Source organism: Eulemur rufifrons, chromosome 1 (assembly GCF_041146395.1).
Source record: "Eulemur rufifrons isolate Redbay chromosome 1, OSU_ERuf_1, whole genome shotgun sequence".
NCBI classification, from domain to species: Eukaryota; Metazoa; Chordata; class Mammalia; order Primates; family Lemuridae; genus Eulemur; species Eulemur rufifrons.
The window spans coordinates 97,322,838-97,349,212 of record NC_090983.1 but is presented as its reverse complement, the minus strand read 5'-3'; positions in this window follow the sequence as shown (position 1 = coordinate 97,349,212).

The window sequence follows — 26,375 nt, the reverse complement described above, 5'->3', positions numbered from 1 at the left end:
TGAATATTAAACAACCTGGTGCTGAATGATCTTTGAATTAATGATGAAATAAAAGATGGAAATTTAAAAATTTTAATTGAATGATTATGATGACACAATTTACCAAACTCTCTGGGAGACAGTAAAAGTAGTGCTAAAAGAGAAATTTATAACACTAAATGGTTATGACAGAAAGATCGTAACTTAACAACTTAATGTCACACCTCAAGGAACTAGAAAAACAAGAACAAACCAAACCCAAAGCTAGTAGAAGAAAAGGAAAAGCAAAGGTCAGAGCAGAACTAAACAAAATTAAAACATAAAAATACAAAGGATCAATAAAACAAAAACTTGATTCTTTGAAAAGATAAACAAAATCAATAGACCACTAGCTATTTTAACCAAGAAATGAAGACACAGGATTCAAATAAACTCATTCAGAAATGAAATCCAAAAACAAACCAAATTCAAAAGCACATCAAAAAGATAATTCATAGCAATCAAATCAGTTTCATCCCAAGGATGCAAGCATAGTTCACCATATGCAAATAAATAAATATGATTCACCATATAATCAAAATTAAAAACAAAAACCATATGACCATCTCAACAGATGCAGAAAAAGCATTCAACAAAATCCAACATCACTTCATGATAAAAACCTTCAACAAAGTAGGCATAGAAGGAACATACCTCAAAATAATGAAAGCCATATATTACAAACCCACAGCCAACATCATACTGAATGGGAAAAAGTTTAAAGTATTCCCCCTAAGAACAAGACAAGGATGGCCACTTCTATTCAACATAGTACTGGAAGTCCTAGCCAGATCAATCAGTCAAGGGAAAGAATCAAAAGGCATTCAAATCAGAAAAGAGAAAATCAATCTATGCCTTTTTACTGATAATATGATCTTGTATCTAGGAAACCCTAAAAACTCCTCCAAAAGACAACTAGAATTGTTAAATGAATTCAGTAAAGTCTTAGGTTACAAAAGCAACATATGCAAGACTGTAGCATTTCTATATGCTAATAACAGCCAAGCTGAGAATCCAATTAAGAATTCAGTCCCATTTATGATAGCTGTAATACAAGAAAAATAAGAGAAAAGAAAAGAAAAGACCTACCAATATACTTAACCAAGGAGGTGAAAGAGCTCTACAAGAAGAAATGAAAACACTGATGAAATTCATCATAGATGACACAAACAAATGTAAAAATAATCAATGCTCATGGATTGGAAGAATCAATATTGCTAAAATGTCCATACTGCCCAAAGTGATTTACAGATTCAATGCAATCCATCAAAATACCAATGCTATTTTAAACAGAATTAGAAAAAAAAATTCCTAAATTTTATATAGAGTCAAAAAAGGACCCAAATAGCCACAGCAATCTTAAGCAAAAAGAACAAATCTGGAGAAATCACATTATCTGACCTCAAATTACTACAAGTCTATGGTAACCAAAAACAGCAAGGTACTGGTATAAAATAGATGCATAGATCAATGGAAAGGAATAAACAGCACAGAAATAATACCATATATCTACAACCAACTGCTCTTCAACAAAGCCGACAAAAACATACACTGAGTTAAAGAACACCCTACTTAATAAATGGTCCTGGGAAAATTGCATGGGCACATTCAGAAGAATGAAAATGAATCCCTATCTCTCACCATATACAAAAGTAACTCAAGATGAATTAAAGACTTAACTGTAAGACCTGAAACCATAAAAATTCTGGAAGAAAACTTACGAAAAACTATTCTTTATCTAGGCAAATAATTTATGACTAAGACTCCAAAAGCAAATACAACAAAAACAATAATAAAGAAATGAGACTTAATTAAACTAAAAAGCTTTTGTACAGCAAAATAAATAATCAACAGAGTAAACAGATAGCCTACAGATTGGGAGAAAATATTTGCAAATTATATATCCAACAAAGGATCCAGAATCTATAAGGAACTCAAATGAATCAGCAAGATTAAAAACTAACAACACTATTAAAATGTGGGCAAAAGACCTGAACAGGCATTTTTCAAAAGAAGAGATACAAATGGCTAACAAACATACAAAAATATGATTAGCATCACTAATCATCATGAATTTCAATAATCCATGAATGGAAGAAACCACAATGAGATACCCACCTTACACGTGTCAGAATGGCCATTATTACAAAGTCAAAGCACAATAGATGTTGGTATAGATATGGTGAAAAGGGAACACTTATGCACTGTTTGTGGCAATGTAAATTAGTACAACCTCTATGGAAAATGGTACGGGGATTCCTCAAAGAACTCAAAGTAGACCTACCATTCAATCCAGCAATCCCACTACTGACTACCCGAAGGAAAAGAAGTTATTACATCAAAAAGACGCATGCACCCAAACACTTGTGGCAGCACAGTTCATAATTCCAAAACTATGAAATCAACCTACGTGCCCATCAACTGATGAGTGGATAAAGAAAATGTGGTGTATATATATACACACACACACACACACACACACACACCCCCCCCATGGAATACTACTCAGCCATAAAAAAGAAATCATATCTTTTTCAGCAACTTGGATAGAACTGGAGGCCATTATTCTAAGTGAAGTATCTCAGAAACAGAAAACCATCTGCCACATGTTCTCACTTAGCTGTGGGGATGCAGGGGCACACAGAGTGACATAATGGACACTGGAGACTCAGAAGAGGGGAGGCTGGGAGGAGGGTAAGGGATGAAAAAATACCTACTGCGTACGGTGTACACTATTTGAGTGGCAGGTACATTAAAAGCCCAGACTTCACCACTCTATATTTCAACCATGGAACAAAAATACATTTGTACCCCCTAAATTTATTGAAATAAAATGGAAAAAAAAAAAAAACAGATAGACTTGTTACCTCCAGACATTTACTTTTCATTCAGTGTATTTAGATCTAAAATTTTATTTCATAGGACCTCAAAACTGAATGGATTTAACAGACTCTTACAAAGGAAGAACCCGAGGCCCGCAGAGGGCTTGTGAGGCAGAGGAAAGGAGAGAGGCACAGCTAGTGAGAACAGACAGCCTGCTTCCTCCCTGCCCGGTGCCTCTAGACTATGCTACAGTGTCTGAGCGTCAATGAGGGGAACTGAGAGAGGAAGGAGCGGGTGTGTGACGAGGACTTGTTACAGAAAATTTGAAGCCCGCTAGATAAGAATTTGTTAGAGTCACTAACACCAGGTGGCAGGTGGCATTTTAGTTAGCGCTGACTTCAGAAGAGAGAATATCCCTCTCTTTAATTATCACACTGGCCATGAGTTGTAAGTCCCCGGGCCTGCAGGGAATTTATTAGCCAAACAGAGGCCAGGGTCAATTAAATGATTCGAACAGGGGCTCGATATTTACTTTCTTTCTCGAAGTAATGTTGAGTCCAATAAAATTTTAATTGGGTTGTTTCTGTAATAGCAGCATTTAGAAAACAAGTGACAATTTAAACAGCTGCACCATGCTGAAATACAGTGAACAGGCAGCCCTCTTGGGGGAGTTCAGGATTTAGAGCTTTGTAGGTAAGGCACAGACAGTGCCTTCGTGGTCTAAAACCTGCTCAGCACATCTTTCTTTTCTTTTTTTTTTTTTTTTCCTTAATCCTTAAAGTCAGCTTTATGGGCTTCCAATTCTTCTTCCAGTCAAACTCAGAAAAACAAAAATATTTATGTGAATATTAGGTAATCTGAAAGATATTTGAGTTCCACATAAATATATCTGTGGGTAAGAAGATAACTGTTGTGAGTTTAACTTTCTAAGTTTGAAGATGTCTGAAAGCAGAATGGAAGCCACTAAAGTCAATTGTAAAGTGATTTAAGATATATGAAATTCCAGCACCCTTTTTCTGCCCACTAAGCTTTGCAGGCAGTATCGATGCACAGTTTCAAGCTGTAAAGAAGAGCAATATTCAAGGGTTTGTTCTTACTTGGCAAAAAATCGTATTTTCTTGTCATTACCATTTTTCTTCAAACAGAATTGATCAAGAACACACACACTTTTTTATTTTTTTCATAGGAAGTCTGTTCCTTCCTATATGTGTATTTGTGTGGGCTGTTTCCTCAATCTGGAATCCTCTGGTCTCTTCCTCTCCAAATTTACCATTCTAAGCCCTATATCATCAGTACTTGAGGTTGCCTCCTGTCTGTTATTTCTCCTCTCTTTCTGTGATTTCTTCTTCATTTGACCTCAATATCATTTGTGAAGAGGGTTCTACTCCTTTAAAACTTATTCCTTGACCACTTTAAGTTGTCATCTTCATTAAGACAATGAAAAGGGCATATGATATAAAACCATGAGATATTTGGTACATTATGATTCTACCTCTAATTAGCTTTTTGAGCCTAAGTGTTTCATTTTCAAGATAGGGAAATTATATGAATGCTATAGTCTGAATGCCCCTGAAATATACATGTTGGAACTTAATTGTTAATGTGATAGCATTAAGAGGCGAGACCTTTAGGAGATTATTAAGTCAGGATGGCAGAGCCCACGTGGATGGGATTTGGGCCCTTATGAAAGGGATTGAGAGAGGGAGTGGGTTCCTTCCCTTCAGTCCCCTCCATCATGTGAGGACACAGTGTTGATCCCCTCAGGAGGGGGCAGCCACAAGGCGCCATCTTGGAAACAGAAAGACCAGGTTCTCAGCAGACACTAAACCCACTGATGCTTTGATCTTAGACTTCCTAGCCTCCAGAATTGAGAGGAGGTAAATTCTGTTCTTTAAAAAATACCCAGTATCGGGTATTTTTTTTTTGAGACAGAGTCTCACTTTGTTGCCGGGCTAGAGTGAGTGCCATGGTATCAGCCTGGCTCACAGCAACCTCAAACTCCTGGACTCAAGTGATCCTTCTGCCTCAGCCTCCCGAGTAGCTGGAACTGCAGGCATGCGCCACCATGCCAGGCTAATTTTTTTTTCTATATATATTTTTAGTTGGCCAGATACTTTCTTTCTATTTTTTTTAGTAGAGACTGGGTCTCGCTCTTGCTCAGGCTGGTCTCGAACTCCTGACCTCGAGCAATCCACCCGCCTCAGCCTCCCAGAGTGCTAGGATTACAGGTGTGAGCCACCACGCCCAGCCTGAGTATCAGGTATTTTTAAATAACAATAAAAATGAACTAAGATACTATATTAAATGTAGATTATATATAATAAGTGAGATAATGTTTATCTGTGTATTTCCCAGTTTTTTTAATTCACATGTGTTATTTTTGAGGGAAAATGGGATTTCTCTCAGCCATTTAGAATGTAACTGTAGTTCTCAGAATTGAATACTCAAAAATATTTAAATAATTTATTTAACTATGCCAGCCCCTGTGTAAAACTACAAAGGTTTCCTTGTACAACTTTATACCACCTCAGATATGAATGTAGAGGTCAGAAAATGAGACTCATGTCCATCATAGCTGTGCCTTCTCTCACAGCCATTCTCTCTTTACAGGGAAGAGTGGTGGAAGATGCATGTTCTTGCCCTTCCCCTCCATCCTAATGCTAGAATGCAAGGTGAATGGATCTAGGCTGTGTAATTTGCTTTGGATGGCAAATTGCATTTACATGCATATATCCAGTAAGTGCCTGTGGATGATAATGGCATTGATGATCACTCACACCAAAAAAACGATAGAGTAGAAGCTGGAAGGTTCCAGTTTATGAAATAAAATTGAAAGAATTAACATGTTTACCATGACCTAGCAATAGCTAGGGGCAAACTATCCTTAAGCATTCTTATTCCATTCCATTTCTGCATGTATCTGGTACTTGTCATAACAGCCCCAGGCAAGTTACAATAAAGAGAGCAACATATGGCATTTGAAGAGTGTCAACACCAAGGAGAGAGTGTGATTTACAGGGGTGCTATCAGAGGAAGTAACGGAGCAAACATTCATGCTAAGATTAAATTGGTTCTAGTAGATTGATGTTATTTCTGTGTTCTGTGAAGTTTATCCTTCTCTTATTATTTTCCTCATCTTCTTTTTCTACTTTTTTTTCTTTATTTTCAAAGAGACTGACCACTGTGAGTATTACCCAAGAATAATGGCTGAATTACAAACTGAAATTCTGTAACTTCCCGCAAGACAGATTTTGATGAGATGTAAAAAAAGCACAGACTCGGTTTAAGGCCCTTGAGGTATTTCTCATAATAACCAAAGAGGAGACAAGTTACAAATGATCAGTCCTAGTTAAGTAAACTATTTGGTGTTATAGAAAAGCAAAATATATTTGGCTCTTTTTTTAACATTTAGATCAATTCATTTAAATACTTAGTCATGACAACAGAAAATGTTGACAGTGATTGTATATTCCTTGCAGAACCCTAAAACTAAATTAGACAACTATTGCTTTGCTATATATTGAGACAATGCCTGCTTTCGACATTTTTCCAGACCACACTTTTTGTTAAGAAAATTAAAAGTTTTAGGATGAACCCAAATTTTTAGAAATATATATATTTCTAGTGAGGTATATATATATTTCTTAGTGTTGATCTTCCCCCTTACATATGATTTTCAATCTGGCCTCTCTCTTCATTTGTAACCCTATTTGCTAAGCCTGTGATATTTACTAGGGCACTCCCCCACCATACGCCAATGTAAGCATTATTAGTAGCTCGAGTCCAGATCCAGATATTGCTTATAGAATTCCAGAACATACACATAACATGACCACATTGCTTGACCACGTCCTCTGGTCTAACTTTACAATGATTCACCCCACCTTGGCCCAGTCCTGCTTTTATAAACACTCAAACGCCACCTATCCGTGCAAGGCCCTGAGACAGCTGCTGTAACTTGCAAAGATAAATAAAATTTGATTACTGCTCCTCAGGGGACAAACAAATGGAACTAACAACATGATAAGTGCAGGGTTAGGAATTAGACAGACTGGTGGAGGTACTACAATGGGGAAATTAACTGACTCTGCCTGTGGGAGCTGTGCGGATTAAAACAGGAACTGATGGTTGATCCAGGTTCAGAAACAAGCATAATATATCAACTATGGGAAGGCGGAGAGAAGGAATTTTGAACAGAAGAAACAACACGAGCCAAAGCTAGGAGGTACCAGTATGGATAATATTTGGGAAAGAGCGAGTGATTCAGAGTAGTCTAATACAGGGCGTCTGGGCATGGGGGTGCCAGTGGAGACAGTGGCAAGAGATGATGCCAGAAAAGTAATTTGGGACCAATTTTGAACAGTGTCAAATGACATCCTCAGGAGTATTACTCTATTGTAGACGGGGGTCAGTCATTGCACTTTGTTTAGCAGCAGGGTGATGTGACTAAAATAAGGTCTGAGAAAGATTACCTTGTGGTGTTGGGGAAGAATAAATGAGGTTAGGGGCAACTGAACCATCTGGAAAGCTGCAGCATCAGGTGGATGCTGCTATTTGGTCAAGGTGTTAAGTGAGGAAGTGGCAGAGGGAACAATGTTCTGATTCTAAGGGTATTTTAAAAGTAGATCCTATCATTCTGGGGGACTGGTTGGACCTGAGGGGTTAAATAAAAGGAAGAGTTTAAGATGATTCAAGGGTTTCATGACAGAAGATACTTCTGGTCTTAAGTTTTGAAAATAAACTAAATACTGAAATAAATATATATATATATATATATATTTTTCTTCTATTAGAAAAAAATTATTTTTGATCCATTTCTTGGCAAAAACAGCAATGCATCAGTGTATACGATACAATTCAAATAACAGGCTTGCCTATTTAAAACCTCTTGCAAACTGAAAGAGTTCAACAAGATTAACATTTTAACTGACAGCACAGAGTCTAGTCCATCACAATTTAGTACCAATTTGTTGGCTGAAAACTATTGTAACCAATAATAGATGTTCCTCCAAAAACTAGTCATGAATGTACAAGATCTAAACATGCACGAGGTCATTTTATTTCAAGAGTCATAACTCAGACTGGCATCTACATTCTTCATGGAGATTATCTTTCATTTGTAAAAGCTTGTGGGACACAGCTGAAATTGTCCAGTTCTAGTCAGAACCAATGAATATTTTATATTAGCTCATCCCCAAATTGTAAAAGATTTACATCTTAAGGACACTAAAATTAGCTTAAGATATTAATGCACAATAAAACAAACAAAAAAAAGTAGCTTCACTTTAAAGTTAAAATCAAGGGAAAGCTGTGTTCTGGATTGGCAACCTGCCACCAAAGACACAACGCTGCTCAGGGCTGCTCTGCCACAGTATTGTTCTCAGGTCATAGATCAACAGAATTTTATTGTATTTACTTAAGTAATTATTCTGACAATTGTTTCTGTGATGGAATAGCTATTTCTGAAATGTACCCTGGGGCAGAAATGACGAGGCCTGAGACAAACTCATCTTCCATAATTACAAAGGACGTGGAGATGAGAAAATCTCGACATTCAGAGCTCAAATTAAGGTATGCATTCCAAAGACAGCTTTCTTTTTTCAAAATTTCAGAATCACTAATATATTTCAGAACCCAATTACAATAAAAGTTTTAAAAGCAAAGTTGCTTGATTCTTCATGCTGAATTTGGCCCTGAAGTTTGTTCAAAGGAAGAATTTATTTTAGAATTTCAAATGACTGGACCAGGTTGGGAATAGTTTAGAAGACTCAAGACCATCTAAATGCTTTCAGTGAAGTGGAAACAGCATGAGAAAGCAACATTTATTTCAGCAGAAATTTCAAAGTTACGTCTAGACCTAGGAGATGCTTAATCACAAGAAGGAATGATGCAAGGCCTCAGTCAAAGGACCCAAATTCAAATCTAGGCATGGCTTTGAGAAAATTGTTTTGACTTGATGAACTCAGTTTCCTCCTCTGAATAGGGATGATAATATTTACTGGGCTAGATTGCAAACTATATGTGAGATTTATACACAAGGCACAGAATAGGTTCTTCACTGCTAATGCACATATGGTCAAGGCAGCTCCCTAGCAGTGAAATATTAGGATTGACTTCAGGAGCGCATTATCTTTGCAGATCTTAATGTTATTGTGCATATGAGTGTCTATTGCTGAGTGGCTGAGTGTGAACATGTATGAGAGAATGCCAAAATGGAAAAAAAAAAAAAAAAAAAACAGAATAAGAGAGAGAATGTAAGAGGAAAAAAAAAAAAAAAACAGAATAAGAGAGAGAATGTAAGAGCAAGAAGTTCTTCTTGGTAGAGAAAATGATGCGCTATCAATATCTGTGGTCAAGCAGGAAAGAAATATGAGCTGGCTTTTTCCTCCAGCTCCTCCCAAGTTCAGGCTTCCCAATGGAGATGGAGGAAATCAGTGATAGAAAAACCATTAATGTCTTCGTAGCCATTCTACACTGCAGCCTAGTCACAGGCCAGGATTGTTTCTTCTTTCTATCCCCTGAGATAGTTTTGAGGTTTTTGGTCCTTGTGACTACCGAGTAAATTCTACCATAAATTCAAATCCCAGTATACTTTAAAGTCCTAAATTACAGTGCAAAAGGACATGCCAAAAACACCTTCAGTTTTCAAATGAATGATAATATAATGCTGAAGGAGAAGCCAGGGCCCACATACTGACTGTGAGAGATTCCCAGCTGAATAGAAGGGGGACTCCAATCTTCCTGGGAACCCAGGGAGGCTCCGCAGTGACAGCTCACTTGCTCCTACCTGCAGCTCTCGCCGTGCTGACGGCCCAGCTCTGCGGCTCCTGCTCTGGCTTCTGCTTGTCCCCTGGGGCTGCCATGGAGAGACACAGCCGTGAATGTCTGAACCAAGGGTGTGCTGCTCGACCCTCTCAAGCTTCCAACCCTTGATAGAAGCTGTAGGCGGAAATGGGGTTTGGGGGAAAAAGTTCTGCTGTCTTCTCTGCTGGGAGAGCTGAGGGATAAAGCAGGTTTGACACCTTTGTATCTTGCACCCAAAAGTATTTCTTTATTCCAGAGACTTTTACACTTCTCCTAATATGTTCTCCAATTCTCTCTAACCAAGGAGTTCAAAACCAATCCAGATCTCAAAGATAAAAACCTTTAAGAGGTAGACTCTAATACCTACCTCACCAGGTTTCTGTTGAGATAAATTGTAATACTCGACGGCAAACTTCTGGAACAGGGCATAGCACACAGTGAAGACTCCATAAATGAGTGATATGTCCCCATTACTGTTACTGGGATTGCCATTGCCCCCAAGAAATGCATTTATGTGTTTTGCTTGCTTGTTTATGAGAAACTAAAGCACCATCAAGAATCCTGAGGAAAGAATTTGGTCTGCCACTGCCTGGGGATGTTCCTAAGGCATCTAGAGAAACTCTGTAGGGTTATGATCTCATCTTCCAAGATTTTTCTCCTTGTGAACCTTTTCAAGATTACATTTCTGAAAGGGAGGCTTGTTAGAAATGTGCTTTGAAGAAGTGAGAATCTTCACAGTGAATTATTAAGATTTCTTGAGAACATGAGATAAGAGAATAGTGGCAGAGGAGCTGTTAGGTTAATGATATCCTGTCTTTTGCATATACAATGAGTGCAGCTCACCTCCCATGAATCGGCTTTTTATGTCAGATGTCAGAAACATGTTCAGTTTCACTCAGTGTTTGATCCCTATGAGAAGCCTCACGTCAGTGTAAAATTCAGGGTCATTGTCATCCTGAAATCTCAGCTCAGGCACTTCACAACTTTGTGTCCCACCACACAGAATATAATTTTCTTTTATTTTTCTAATTTTTTGTGTATATTTGTGGGGAAATGTCCTTATTCTCTTAATATCAAGCAGTGACCTGAACAATGGACCTGCATATTTGATTGCAAAATGATTTTATGCATGCACATGTTCATAACTATTTTCGGATTTGTTACTCAATGTTTCTCAGCACGGTGATTCCCAAACAGTGGTCCCTATGCTCTGTGAATGTGTGTGAGAATCCCCTGGAGGGCTTGTTCAGACTGATATTGCTGACCTTGATCTCAGAACGTCTGATTTGGTAGGTCTGGGATGAGGCTCAAAAATTTGCATTTCTAGCATGTTCCCAAGTAGTGCTTACGTTGTTATTCCACAGACACTTCGAATACCGCTGTCCTGGGGGCTTCTGAAAACAGAAGGTAAAGAGTTAAGTCTTCCTTTCCTGATATTAGGTCATTAAATATGAAATGTCTGATTTTGAATCAAAAGTGTAGTTTATTATATCACAAACAAGATGCAGCACAATTAATCAAAGCATGCGCCTAGGCTCCTGACACAGTTTTGCCATCTTAACAGTAGCTCGTTTATGCCAGCAGTGAAGAAGCCTGGAGAGCGAGTGGCAATGAAATGGCAAAAGGCGTTTTCCACAGCTTGTGATGAATGGAATATTTTTTCTCGAAAGAAGTGGTCCAGTTCCTGGAAGAAGTGGTGGTCAGTTGGTGCAGGGTCTGGTGAATACGGTGGATGACAGAGAGTTTCCAAGTTCAGCCTCTGTAGTTTGAGCAGCGTTGTTTCTGTGACCTGTGGTCGAGCATTGTCTTGCAAGAGGATTGGCCTGTCTCTGTTGATCAATCTTGTCTGCTTAATCACAAGCATCCTCATTATTTCATCCAGTTGGTTGCAGTAGACATCAGCTGTCATCGATTGATCAGGTTTCATGAAGCTGTAGTGGATAATACTAGTGTTGAACTCTCAAACAGACACCATTAGCTTTTTTTGATGAATATCCAGTTTTGGACCGTGTTTTGGCACTTCGTCTTTATCCAACCGTTGTACTGAACACTTGTGTCAAAAAGAATCCATTTTTCATCACATGTAACAATATGGTGTAGAAATGACTCTCCTTTGTGTCGTGACAGCAAAGAAAGGCAAGCTTCGAGATTGTTTCTCTTTAATTTTCGTTTAATTCATGAGGCACCCATCTATCCATCTTCTTTACCTGGCCAATTTATTTTAAATGATTCGATATTGTTAGAATAGTAACGTCAAACCTTGCTGCTAATTCACACATAGATTGAGATGGCTTCACTTTCACTCCAGCTTTCAGCTCATCATTAACCACCTTGGTCTCAGGTTGCCCACGTGGCTCATTTCCAAAATAAAATCACCAGAACAGAACTTCTCAAATCATCGATGTACCATGTGTTCATCAGCCACATCCTTCCCAAACACTTCATTGATATTTCGAGCTGTCTGCGCTATATTGGTTCCATGATGGAACTCATATTTGAAAATAACACAAATTTTTGACTTATCCATAGTTTCACAAAAATTGCTCTACAAAATTTGATAGATAATCACAAGCCAAAATTTGTGTTTGAAAGACTGAGAATGTACTTTCACCATAGACATAAAACAAGAAGTGTCAAAGTGAAATGTCAGAGATATCAACAGTCAAACTTAGTACTTAAGGAAATCAGACATTTCATACTTAATAATCCAATAGACAACACATGCCATACTGGATTTTAAGTGCATTTTCACTTCCTGTTTCTCACTAAAGTGCTTTGACAAAGCATGTCCTTCGGTCTTTCTTTTCAAAGTAGAAGTTGTCAGTAAACCTCTGTAAAGAGTTGGATATTAAATATTTTCAGCTTTCTGGTTCACATACAATCTCTGTAGCACATATACAACTCTGTCATTGTAGCATGAATACAGCCATTGGCAATATGTAAACAAATGGCTGCAGCTGCGTTCTAATAAAACTTTATTAAAAGACACTGACATTTGAATTTCATATAAATCTTGAATGTTATGAAATATTGTCCTTTTGAATTTCTTCAAACATGTAAATATATGTATAAAGGAATGTTCACTTTAAACATATGAAAGCAGGGAGCAGGACCAGGAGTGGCCCACAGATGTTACCTCAGTCACCCCAGGACAGATCCTTAGACCCAATTCATCAAAGTATCAGTAAGATGTGTTCGTGTTACCCGCATAGCACATGATAGTGAAAAAACTTGTTTTTTTTTTGTCCTATACAACATGAGCTTCCATGGACAAGGATTCTTATGGTGGCATCAGAATCACCTAAGATTATCATATTTATAAATTCCATCTTTGCCACCCCTGCAGTTTAGATTCTGATTTATTGAGGCTGGGAGAAGTTGTAACATCTGTTTTACAAATAAACAAACAAGCAAACAAAAACCTAAAAGCAAGCATGATTTTGATGCTCAGCAGGTTTGGGGAGTTGCTATCCTTACAGTACCTGGCATGTCTGGCATAGTGTGGGACAGACTAGGTCCTGGATGACTAATAGGCATTAGGATATTCTCATTGATCAATCAATTAATAACAGCATTCTCTTTTTATATAAAGGATGATTAAGTCCATCACTCTATTCACAAGAATGTTTTTATTATCTTTTTAACTTAAAATTTTTATAAAATCTTGAATTTTATTTTTTACTTCTCCCAGTCATTGCATCATCTCTGTAGATAAATATATCTCAGTGTAAACTTAAAGCTCCCAAGAGATTTGTCTTCCTAGTCACTTTGTTGGACAGTGATGAAACATTTTATATTTTTAGTCAGATCTTTTGCTTGGACTCTGCATTACAGTAGCTTAGAATACACAGACAAGAAGAGAAAATAAAGTACAGTTAGTTAATGTGAACACAGGAATTCTGCAGGCAGAGCTGATGGAGCAGGTCCCTATTCACATCTCAGTGGAATTAAACTTAATCTATCCATTGACTTTATTTATTTATTTATTTACCCCTTGACTTTTAATCTCCAATTAAAAGTAAGCTACTGAAAATAGATTTAGAAAAAATGCTAAACTAAGCAGAGTATCCAAGAAATTCTCTGACATTTGTGGCAAATGCTGCTAGACATGAGTTAACCTAACCCCATGCTTTGAGTCATGCTGTTTGTACCAAGAAGGATGGCTCTGCTGAGATATTTTCTTTATTTCTGTTTATGCTGCAAGAGACAGGTAGACTGAAGAAACCTGCAGCATGAAGATGCATGTTCTTGAGAGAATGCATTAATTAATAATGGCAAAGCAATCTCACCCTAAAGTACTGCATTATTGTCAAATGTATTTTTGTAAAGAGCTCTCTCTGAACATACAATTAATTGTTATTTTATAATTCCTCTGACAATGTCACCAATCCTGGAACTCTTAATGAATATAAGTTGCCGAAGACAATGGCATTTTTTTTCCACAAAAGTCCCAAAATTCACTAAAAGGATGAGTTAGCAGTGGCAATTCTAATCTCTTTGGCAGCCTTTAATCATGGAAATAGTTGTGATTTGGATACTAGGAGTTTGATCTCAGTCACTCCATAGCCATAAATGTTGCTCCATCTCTATATCATAATTTTTTTCCTACAGAAGATGGATGGAGCTAACCCATTTGCTTCTCCTACTAATAGGGATTAATTGAGAGTGAAATAAACATCTAGGATTTTTATAATTATCATTAAAGTTCGTGTAATCTACGTCTGTTCTGAAGCTTGAGTCCTCAGTGCCGGATTGGAATGGGGCATCCTTCCTGAGAAATGGGAAAATACAAAAGCTAAGAATCAAATTCCTCACGCAAAGCTCAAGTCTGGCCAAGCGAGGCAAACCACTGTTAGTTGTTTATCTCGATGGGAATGGCACAGCCCCAAAGCTGGGGGGCAAAGTCTTTCCATAGATGTGTTAGACGTTTAAAGACACAGAGTTGAATAAAAAACAATTTGGAAAAAAAGAGGAAAAAGTGCAGTGCTCATTTCCTTGCATTAATATTAAAAGGGGCTTCTACAACTACACTGTACCCATTTTAACTTTGTTAACAGTGTGTGGTAGCCCCATTATGCTTCCCTCTCTCTCTTGTTTGTGATGTATATCATTAACCACTTCCTCAGATGTACAAAATATATTGTTTTGTTGTTGTTTTTATTGTTGTTAGTGATAGTTTGCTTTTATTGTATTTTTTTCATAGTGACTTTGGGTCAGTTAATCTTTAAGTTTTGACAGCAAAAGGAATGAAATGTTACCAGACCAAAATGTGTTTATTCCCCTTCCCTGGTTTATGGTTTAAAACATCTCACCATTTGTATGTTTACATACACTCCTATATTTTGACATAATTGCATTTTACTGAATTAATCTAAGATATTCTTCGAATAGTAAGAGGATCATAGGCTCTCAAAACTTCATTTGCATTTTAAGGAAGTGATTTTGTTGTTGTTCTTCACTTAAAGGAATACTTGGCTTTCTTTTGACTTTAGAATCAATTGCATCAGGGTTTAAATCCCCACTTAGCTTATTTGCTGTGTAGTATTGGGAAAATTACATGTTTTCTCTGGGTCCCAGTTTTCTTACCCCCTGTAGAATGGAAATAAAAATACAATTTCACAGATCTGAGATAAAAAATAAATTACCTAATATTTAAAAGCACCAAACATAGTAGCTTGGCATAAAGAAAATATTCAAATATATTCTTCTTTAGGCAAAAACAAAAGAAAGATAAACAAATGAGACTTCAATGTCTACTTTTCAGATACAATGTCAGCAAGTAGAGTCTTACAATCGGTAATCTCTGCCTTTGGGTGTTCACTACTTTGTGCAATACCCTTGAGTGCGGGCAGGACCTCTGATTTGGTTATAACCGACAGAATATAATGTAGTTGATGAGATGTCACTCCTGTGATTACAAGACCCTCCTCGCTGATGCCATGAAGTAAGAAGCCACAGAGTGAAAACTCATGTGGCAAGGAGCAGCCCAGCAGCCTCTAGTCATTGTGAAAAGTTCCCAGCTGAAGACAAGCAGGAAGCCAGGCTCTGAGGACCATAAAATCTCTACCACAATTACTCAGCTGTAGCCTGAAGGCAGCTATAATTTGTAAATAAGTGAACATGACTACATTCCAATAAAATTTATTTACAAATCAAGTACTGGGCTGCATTTGATCTGTGAGCCTTAGTTTGCTTGTTCCTGCACTAGAGAAATGAAACTATATGTTCACAGAAGTATCTATGTACGAAGTGTATAGCAGCTTTATTCACAATAGCCGAAAATGCAAGCAACCTGATATGTCTGACAGGCGAGTGGGTAAACACACTGAGGAACACCCATGGAGGAGAATGCTACTCACTGACAAGAAGGAGTACACTCTTGGTGTACAGAATAGCTTGGATGGATCTCAAAGGCACTTTCAATGGCGTTACATTGAGTGAAAGAAGCCAGTCTGGAATCTCATATACCATATGATGTCATTTACAATCCTCAAAAACTCAGGTCAAGGACAGCATGTTAGTGTGGCCAGGGTTAGTGGAGGGGTTTGTGTGACGACAGGGGACAACATTCAAAGTTTTGTGCTGATGGAACTGCTCTGCACCCTGTGTGTGACTGTTACGAGAATCTATACCCTTAATAAAATTTGTAGACCTGTACGCCAAAAAGAGATCAATTTTACTTTTTCCTTTTCATTTAAAAATAGAATTTAAAAATGTCAGCACTTTTTACCCTGTTCCAAATAAGTTTTTTTAGGATTATATGCTGAGTTCTGGGTCAGGGGTTTGCGTAAAGCATGTTGGAGCTGAGTAGAATGCATTAATTTCTATTTTGAGGGCAGGTGAGAGGAAAGTCCTAGGTATTTAAGATTAAGGTATCACACTGAAGTCTATATTATGGAAGAAGTTAAAACTTTCCATTCACCTTGCAAATGTCATCCATGCTACTTATTCTAGTGGTTTGGCTCCAATCTACCTTTCCATAAGACCTTAGTCTATCATTTTTCCTCTGTTTTAAAACATCATCATTTTAGTACCTAAAATAGTCAAACTCACAGAAGCACAGAATAGAATGATGGTTACCAGGGACCAAGGGAGAGAGAAATGGAAGTTGTTGTGTAGCTGGTTCCATTAATGCAAGATGACTGACTTCTAGAGATTTTCTGTGTAGTGTAGTGCCTGTAGACAACAGCACTGCACTGTGAACTGAAAATTTGTTAAGAGGGCAACCTCATATTAAGCGTTCTTACTATAAATACAATACAAAACAAAAGAAACAAACAAATAAAAATCCTAAAAGGGCACAAGGAAATGTTTGAAAAGGATAGATATTTCTATTTCCCTGATTGTGACAATGGTTTCATGGGTGTATACATATGTCCAAACTCATCAAAATGCATAAATTAAATACATACAGTTTATTATATAATTATACATCAATAAAGTTGTTTCAAAAACATAATTGACACTCTCAGAGAATTGTTTTGGAAATTACTGGCTTCCTAAGACCTTCACAGCTCATTTCAATTAATTCTTTGCTATGGGTGAGTTCATGTGTTAAGACTTCAGGTATCCAGTTTCTGAAAGGAAAGAATTAACTTACGTAACTTCTCAAGATCTGTTTGTTAAGAAATGTCTGGTATTCCAATATTGCAAGGACATTAGTGTAGGACAAACTAAATGTAAGGAAGTTCAGGTTTCAACATTTCCTGGTGGGTTTCAGCTCAAGGAGTTTGCAGCACCTAAACACTACTACAATGAGCACCAAGAGTAAATAGTGATTATTTTTTACTTTTAAATTTTTATCGTGTGTGTGTGTGTGTGTGTGTGCGTGCATGTAACACACCATCTAGAACTACTGAACACATCCTCAATCATGCTTTTGTCCCCCTTCCGTACTCAGAAAACATTAAGGTATTTCTCCATCTACTTGTCAAGCCAAACATTGGGCTATTGCTATTATTGGGCTATTAATTAAAACTCTCATATTCCTTCCAATATTCAACAAATATTTACCGAGCCACTTCCATCTGACAGGCACTGAGCTAGATACTGGGGCTACAACACAAGCAACACAGATGCATGTGTACTGTCAAGGAGCTCACAGCCAAAACATGGGGCAGACTTTCATAAAATAATCACAAAATAAAGATAAAATTTGAGATTGCTGGAAGTTCTCAGAAGGGAAAAGAGAAAGCATTTCATGTAACGTATTACACTTCGCGAAGTTCGTAATTAGCCATAGGAAACGATGGGAGGCGCGTTTATTCCTTTTTGGCCAAGGAGAAGGTTCAGCTATGTGGAGATTCAGAGGCTTGTCAATGGCATCACAGAAGCGAAGCCAAGGCTGTGCCTTTCCTAATTCCATGCCCTTCCACCCTAACACATCACCACAACCAATTCCAGAGAGAGAAACATTGGATTTTTACCCATCTAATTATCTGAACGTTTTGGAATGACTACGATATATCAAGGAGTCAATGTTACATATGTCAAAGTGTCAGGAGCATTGAACAAAAATTGGCAGGCAAGAAGGTGATTCAGGTAGTTAGTCCCAGATGTGTGCTTTGGCTGGAATGTGTATTTTCGGAGAATCTAGAGAAAGAGAGAATAGAAGATAACTTCCCATTTACAAAAACAGAATATGATAATTAGAATTACAGAGATTACTTCCATTCTTGCTTTCAAGAAAGGAAAAAAAAAAAAAAAACCTCTTCAAATCATTTCAATGTACTCTTGTTATTAGAGAGCATTTAGCAAGCTCCAACGTTTCAAGCCAGATGGTATTCCTTAAGGATGTGAGAAAGGAGATTTTTAACTGTAACCTGAATAAATACTAGTAATTTTCACCATCATTATGTATGTCTTTTTTTTTCCTAACCAAGGAGTTAAATACAATAATGACATATATAATTAATGTCAGTCTTAATTCTCTAATCTTAAGAGGCTTATTCACTACAAAATTACATTTGTCTACAGATGATTATCTTTTCTCCTAAACTAGCCTCCAGAAGAATCTGCTATAATTGAACTAAATATGCATATATTCAGGTTATTTTTCACACTTTGGAAGTCATCAATTTGCATGTGTTACAAAGCTTCGTATATTATTATAGGAAGTGAATCCTGTAATTTGTATTTGGGTAGATTCCCTTCAAAATTAGTGTCTGAGCTTTACCAAGACATTTAATGTCTCACAGTTCACCTGGAAGGCTGTGAAGACAGATCCCCCTCTCCGCCCCCCCAGGAGGCATGGCTACCACTTCCATCTCACGGGCCAAGGATGTGGTGGAATAAGAAGCTCTTCTTAAGCCTCTGTTGTGCACCGTTAACTGTGCTGGGTACTGGGGAATAAAAAAAGTCAAAACACAAAAATCTCCAATAAAAACTACACCATCCATGGCCTCTAGTACTATGTAATCTGTGGGGTAGACAAATAAGGGAAAAGACAACTGTGATGCAAAAAGGCATGTGATGTCTGACTACTTCAGACCCATCAGAGAGAGTAGTCAAAGAAGCCCCAGAAGGAGGTCACATTTCAGATCAGTTCCGAAAAGTAGGCTTCCCCTGAAGGAAATAACCAGTTTGGCAGAGCACAGGATGTGAAGTGAGTAGGATCAGAAGATAAGAGGCCATTCAAGGCCTCTATTGTAAAGGGATTTGCTTGCATGTTTAGGAATCTGCATTCAGTAAACAACATCATTTAGGGGTATTGCGGGGGCAAATGACGTGGTCAAATGTCTCTGGCATCTGAACATCGACTGTCTTTGAGAGCAGCTACTATGGCTTAACAGATGAGAGAAGTGACAGCCTAACCTTAAATAGTGTTGGAGAGAATAAAAATATGTGAATCACATCAAAATATCTTAAGGACGTAGAACAAGGTGACCTCAAGGTCTCTCAAGGATATTTTCCAAATTCTAGACTTGAAAGAGGGGTAGAAAGGAGAACATAGAGGGGTGCACGTGAAAAAAGAGCTCCGTAGGGGAAATGATGATTTCAAGTCTGGATATGTTGTGTTTGTGGGTTTCTTTGTCATATGTACGCAGAGCTGTTCAGAAGCCAGATCAGAATTAATTGCCACCCTAAAGGTCCAAAAGGCCATATTTGGGATTAGAACTTTAATGTATAAATTTAGGGAGGACACAAACAGTTCATATAATACCACTCTGATGGAAGCAGAACACACCGTATGGGGGAGAAACACACACTTGTAGCCCTGGTTTGGGTGGGGCAAACACATTACATGTAACCAAAATGTTTGTACCCCCATAATATCCTGAAAAAATTAAAAAACAAATAAATAAATAAACATTAAAACATAAAAAATGTAAATAACAATCCTGGATGCAGAATTTAGGTTCAAAGCCTCAATTTCAGTTGGTAAAACACTACGAAAATTTCAATGGACTTCTGCAAAATATATTTTCTCCCTTTACTCCTGTACTTTAACCCGAAATTAGCATCAAGAAATATTAACAATAATTTTGGCACTACATAGAATAAGATTGTGTCAGAATGGAGTAGGTTTTAAAAAAGTAGAATCAATGAATAGAAAAAAAAAATGGTGTTGGAAAAGCACTTGCGTTCTAGATCAAACCTCACCTAAAACTCCCCCTACTATTTTAACCTTATGAATAAGTAATTCTGATTTTGGCTTTCAGAAATCTGGGTTAGGTTTTTTTTCAGTTAGAGACAACCAGGATTGGAGTAGAAAGTCACAGAGAGTCTCTGCTTCTCCCAGGATGCATGCTGCTCCTCTTTCTCTTCTCTCCACATAGCCACCTCGTTCTTCTTTCTTTGCAAGTATGGCCTCTTTCATGCCCATGTTGGCAAATGGACTTCACCTTTCCAGAGACACAGGATATCACTGCTGCAAAACTAGTAACCCACTGACCTAAACCTCAGTGCTCCAATTCCTGGTGTCCTAAATGTAAAGGCTTAGTACGCATGATTAACTCAGAAGTCCACTCTGGTCTTTGAAGCTGTGGATTCATCGGAGGTCACCTTCCTGGAGGATCAGCCTAATACCCAGAGCAGCTTGAACACAGACGGAAAATTTGCTGAACACATGAAAGGCAGTCGTGCTGACTACCAGCTCCTCCTCTACCAGATGGGGGTGGGAGTTGTACTGAACATTCCTCTTCAGCTCTAACCTTGCAGGTTGCTCTAGTTGCTTGTAGGTGGCTGAAGTTGTTTTGTCTGTCACTTACATGTCGTTTAGTCCTGGAGATCCAACATACAGAAATATAAGAACCCTATCAAACTTACAATTTATAAATGTTGAGTTTCCACAGGTGTCAAGATACAACATGCAAACTGGGTTTTGCTTTTCAATGAGAACTACATAAATAGTTTCTTCATTAGATTTTAAAGTATAGGCTTTGCTTCCCTAATTATAGTTTCCCTTAAGATTAAAAAAAGAGAAAGCTGAATCATCGTGTTTAGAGAAAAAGAAAATCAGCAACAAATTAAAAAAAAAAAAAAACTATTTTATTGAATCAATACCCAGAAAATGTTGTGTGAGAACAGTCAGTAGATGCCGATGTGTTTACATTTAGGGATATGAGCATGTGATGAGTGCCACATCACCTGCAGTGAGAGAAAACAAGTGTGAAATGAGATATCCAAGTAGGATATCTCATTAAATAAAATGAGGGAAAGTGAAGGCCTGCAGCCCACTGTCTCTGGACACGAATTGCTCAGATATTACAAAATTATACAAGCAGATAGTTATAGTTCTTGGTCATGAGATCCCAGGAGCAAAGCAGGAAATTGAACCTTTCAGCTGAGTCCACACAGCTCTTCCAAGAGAAATAGATGATTAATTTCCTTTACGTTAATGTTCATGATGGAAAACAGTCTCACCCTACTTAAGGGTGACTATGCCCATGGGTGAGTATATGAATAAGCACAGCTAGTCTCTTGGTTCTGATACATTTCACGTTAATCTACCAACAGAACTCCAGCCCAGTAGCACTACTATTTAAGTGAGACATCTGCATTTTTTAAAAGTTAAATATCTCATTATTATCAAAATAACAACACATAATTTAAAAAAAGAACTAAAAAAATCACTCATTTTTCCAATCCTGATCCTCAAGTTTAATTCTGAAAGATAAGCTCACCTAATGTCTACACATGTACATACATATACATAACCACTCAGAAATATTCTATGCATTCACTTACATGAGTGTATATAATTTTATTTTTCCTTTTGCATATACTTTTCCCTTAATATTTCTAAAAGACTTATAAATTCTCCCCATTCTTATTAATGACCAAATTATACCTACCTTCAAATATATTTATTAACTACTTTTTCTTGGTTAACTTTTAGGTTATTTCCAGTTTTGCTTTTATTATATCTTGAATTTTTGTTTGTAATTACTATAATAAGCAGTGTTTCAAAGAACATCTTCGTACACAGATTTTTGCATCATGTGAAAATGTACATTCAAGACAAATTCTTAGAAACAGAATTGCAATTGTCAATGAGTAATGACAGTTTGTTCTCCATTGAGTCAACATCTAGATTCACTAACAATATATAATTGCCTGAAACCATACCTTGTTATAGATATGGCTGTTAAATTTACTATCAGCTATAATATTTATTAATAGATTTGCTCTATGCTTTTATATTTGATCCAGCATGGAGAGAGATACGTAGGTTAATTACTCATTATGGAATTGCAATTTTGACTATTTTTTAATATATTAGTGTTTTTTATTTATACATTTGATGTAATAATATATGGGGAATGATTTTTGGCATTTAGACCTTTAATATTCATAGTATGTTTTAACACAAAAAAGCAGTAGTCAACAAATATATTTTGTAAAGGGTACCTTTGTATGCTTAAACATCTCCTTTTTGATTTGTTATTTTAAGCAGGGTAAGGGACAGTGGAACAAAAAATGAAAAATAAGCAAACTTACATTAGGTCTATTTTCTCTCTTTTTCACTTCTTGGCTTGGGAAGTATTTAAAAAAAAAACCACACTATTTTATAAACACCATTCCTATCATTTTTTTATTTTACTCTGCATTTTTATTATTATATTTTTAATTTCAGCATATTATGGGGATACAAATTGCAAATATTTAAGAGATGTATATTGCCTTTGCCCCACCTGAGTCAGAGCTTCAAGTGTGTCCATCCCCCAGATGGTGCACACTGCACCCCTTAGGTGTATATATACCCATCTCCCCTCCCATCTTCCCAACACCTGATGAATGTTATTACTATATGTGCACTTAAGTATTGATCAGTTAATACCAATTTGATGGTGAGTACATGTGGTGCTTGTTTTTCCATTCTTGTGATACTTCACTTAGTAGAAGGGGTTCCGGCTCTATCCAGAATAATACAAGAGATACTAGATCACCATTGTTTTTGAGGCTGAGTAGAACTTCATGATATACATATACCAGATTTTATTAATCCACTCATGTATTGATGGGCACTTGGGTTGTTTTCAATCTTTGCAATTGTGAATTGTGCTGCTATAAACATTCTAGCGCAGATGTCTTCTTTTATAGAATGTCTTTTGTTCTTTTGGGTAGATGCTCAGTAATGGGATTGCAGAATTAAATGTTAGTTCTACTTGTAGCTATTGGAGGTATCTCCATATTAATTTCCACAGAGGTTGTACTAGATTGCAGTCCCACCAGCAATGTTTGAGTGTTCCTATCTCTCTGTATCCATGCCATCATTCATTGTTTTGGGACTTTTCATAAAGGCCATTCTCACTGGAGATAATTGATATTTCATTGTGGTTTTGATTTGCATTTCCCTGATAGTTAGAGATGTTGAGAATTTTTTCATATGTTTGTTGGCCATTAGTCTATCTTCTTTTGAAAAGTTTCTGTTCATGTCCTTTACCCACTTTTTGATAGAGCTGTTTGATTTTTTCTTGCTGATTTTCCTGAGTTCTATATAGATTCTAGTTATTAGCCCTTTATCAGATGTGTAACATGTGAATATTTTCTCCCATTCTGTAGGTTGTCTGTTTGCTCTCGTGATAGTTTCCCTGGCTATGCAGAAGCTTTTTAATTTGATCAGGTCCCATTTATGTTGTTGTTGTTGTTGTAATTGCCTTTGGGGTCTTCCTCATAAATTCTTTGCCTAGGCCAATGCTCATAAGAGTTTTTCCAATATTTTCTTCTAGAATTCTTATAGTTTCATGCCTTAGGTTTAAGTTTGTTACCCACTGTGAGATGATTTTTGTGAGTGGTGAGAGGTACAGATCCTGTTTCAGTCTCATACATGTGGCTATCCAATTTTGCCAGCACCATTTATTGAATAAAGGTTCTTCTCCTCAGTATATCTTTTTGTCTGCTTTGTCAAAGATTAGATGGCTATATGAGGATGGTTTTATATCTGGGTACTCGGTTCTGTTCCATTGGTCTATGTGTCTGTTATTGTGCCAGTACCATGCTGTTTTAGTTACTATAACCTTGTAGTATCTTGCTGGATTAATGAGAAGCAGAAAAGAAAGGACTCTAATAAGCTCTATCAGGAATGAAACAGGAGAAATTACAACTGATGCCACAGAAATACAAAATATCACCTATGAATACTATAAAGACCTCTATGCACATAAACTTTAAAATGTGGAGGAAATGGACAAATTCTTAGAAACACACAGCCTCCCTAGGCTCAATCAGGAAGAAATAGACTTTCTGAACAGACCAATATCAAGTACCAAAATTGAAGCAGCAATAAAAACCTTCCTAAAGAGAAAATTCCCAGACTAGGTGGTTTCACACCCATATTTTACAAGAAAGAAGAGCTGGTGCCTATCCTGCAGAAATTATTCCACAAGAGAGAAGGAAGGAATTCTCCCCAACATGTTTTATGAAGCCAACATCACCCTTATATCAAAATCAGGAATGGATGCAACAACAACAACAAAAAAACTACACACCAATATCCCTTATGAATATGGATGCAAAAATTCTCAACAAAATTCTAGCAAGCCAAATTTAGGTGCTTATCAAAAAAATAATCCATCATGGTCAAGTGGGCTTCATCCCAGAGATGCAGGGATAGTTCAACATACACAAATCTATAAATGTAATTCAACACATAAATAGAAGCAAAAACAAAGACCATATGGTCCTCTCAATAGATGCAGAAAAAGCTTTCAACAAAATTCAATATCCTTTTATGATAAGAATGCTTAACAAAATAGGCATAGAAGGGACTTATCTAATAATGATACAAGCCATATGTGACAAACCCACAGGCAACATCATACTGAATGGGGAAAAATTGAAAGCATTCCTGCTTAGAACTGGAACAGATAAGGTTGCCCTCTATTACCACTTCTATTCAACATAGTGCTAGAAGTCCTAGCCAAAGCAATCAGACAAGAGAAGGAAATCGAGGGCATCCAAGTGGGGGCAGAAGAACTTTGCTTTTTGCTGACAGTATGATCTTATATCTAGCAAACCCCAAATATTCCACCATGAGACTACTGGAATTGATAAACAAATTCAGCAAAGTCTCAGGTCACAAAATCAAGGTACTGAAATCGGTAGCATTCCTATATGCCAACAACAGTCAAACTGAAAACCAAATCAAACACTCAATATCCTTCACAGTAGCAACAAAGAAAATAAAATACTTAGGAATATATTTAACTAAGGAGGTAAAAGACCTCTACAGGGAAAACTATGAAACACTGAGAAAGGAAACAGCAGAGGATGTAAACAGGTGGGAAACCATACCATGCTCATGGGTTGGGAGAATCAACATTGTTAAAATGTCTATACTACCCAAAGTGATCTACAGATTCAATGCAATCCCTATTAAAATACCAACATCATTTTTCACAGGTCTAGAAAAAATAATTCTACACTTCGTATGGAACCAGAGAAGACCCCATACAGCAAAAGCAATCTTAAGAAAAAAGAACAAATTGGGAGGCATCCAATTATTTTGTTTTAATTATATATTTAAATTCATTTAATTTTCAATACATGTCTCTAGATAAAACATAATTGTTTCTATTTCAAAAACAGCCATTTTTAGGAAGGATTAATCAGTATTGTCTTTTCTGAATTCTCTCATTTATGAATCATTTTTGCACATATGGGCAATTCTCATTTTGCCTTTCTATTTGAACAACAAAGTTCTAGGTATCAAATTCTTGTCTCATACTTTCTTCCCATAAAGAGTTTGAAGACTTTCTTCCATTGTTTTCTCCAATTAATTGTGGCTCGAAAGGCTACAACTAACCTGAATTGTCTTTTATTCTAAATTATTTGATGTATACATTTTTGGGCTAGATTAACAAAGGGTGGCCTCCTTTTTTCATAAAGTTTTGTAACTTCAAATGGATATATTTTAGGTTAATTGTTCTTTATTAAGCTTTCCTAGAAATTGTGTATACTGTCAATCTACAGATTCAAGTATTCTTTTTTTCAAAATTTTTCTTCTACTATATTTTTGATAGTTCTAAGTTTTATTTGTTGTCTTCTTTTCAGAGATAATTAATATGTTGAATTAACATCTTTTGTTTTTAATCTCTATAATTTTTTCTCTTATTGAACACTTTTTTTCCTAATTTATTTTGCTAGATGTTATCGAGCCTTTTCTTCATATCTCTAATTCTGTTTTTAGATATGGCTTCTTACATTTTTTGTTTGTATGATGGATGTTCACATCAATAGCTTAATTTTCCTGTTTAATTAGTTTCTGGATTGTATCAACTATTATT